Here is a 1,091-nt window from a genome sequence, read left to right as displayed (position 1 = left end):
TCTTGCTGAACTTGCCGAATGAACCAATCCATGCTAGTCTAGCTAGCCAGCTTGCCCCAGGGATCTAGTCGCTGCCTCCTAAATGCTGGGTGGGAAACCAGACTTTTTTTTTAATTTTATTTATTTTATTTTACAATACCATTCAGTTCTACATATCAGCCACGGGTTCCCCTGTTCTCCCCCTCCCACCCCCTCCCCTTACCCTCAGCCCACCCCCCATTCCCACCTCCGCCAGGGCAAAGCCTCCACCGAGGACTGAGATCCACCTGGTAGACTCAGTCCAGGTAGGTCCAGTCCCTTCCTCCCAGACTGAGACAAGCGTCCCTGCATAAGCTCCAGGTTTCAAACAGCCAACTCATGCAATGAGCACAGGACTTGGTCCCACTGCCTAGTTGCCTCCCAAACTGATCAAGCCAATCAACTGTCTCACCTATTCAGAGGGCCTGATCCAGCTGGGGGCCCCTCAGCCTTTGGTTCATAGTTCATGTGGGGAAACCAGCCTTTATGTGGAATTCAAACTGCAGGCTTCATGCTTACAGGAAAAGTGCTTATCCACTGAGACGTATCTCTAGCCCAACAACCCTAGGTTCTTACTTGTGGTAGTTTGAATGTAATTGGCCCCCATAATTTTATAATCTTATAGGGAGTGGCACTATTAGGAGGTGTGGCTTTGTTGGAGGAAGTGTGTCACTGTGGGGGTGGGCTCTGAGGTTTCCTATGCTTAGGACACCACCCAGTGTGTCAGTTGACTTCCTGTTGCCTGCAAGATGCAGGACTCTCAGCTATTTCTGCAGCACCATGCCTGCCTGCATGCCACCATGCTCCCCACCATGATGGACTGGACCTCTGAACTGTAAGCAAGCCCCCTCAATTAAATGTTTTCTTTATAAGAGTTGCTGTGGTCATGGTGTCTCCTCACAGTAATAGAAACCCTAACTAAGACATTACTGCTCCCCTCCTTCAGTCCTCTTGTTACCATCTCTGCCTGGTATGGCCACACCATGCATCTTCTGTGTGACAAAACTTTTCCTGGAGAGATGCAACACACATCTACAAACCCCAGATAGGGGATCCACTATAGACCAGAGCAC

Source organism: Peromyscus maniculatus, chromosome 4 (genome assembly GCF_049852395.1).
Source record: "Peromyscus maniculatus bairdii isolate BWxNUB_F1_BW_parent chromosome 4, HU_Pman_BW_mat_3.1, whole genome shotgun sequence".
NCBI lineage: Eukaryota > Metazoa > Chordata > Mammalia > Rodentia > Cricetidae > Peromyscus > Peromyscus maniculatus.
Note: the sequence above shows the minus strand (reverse complement) of the source record.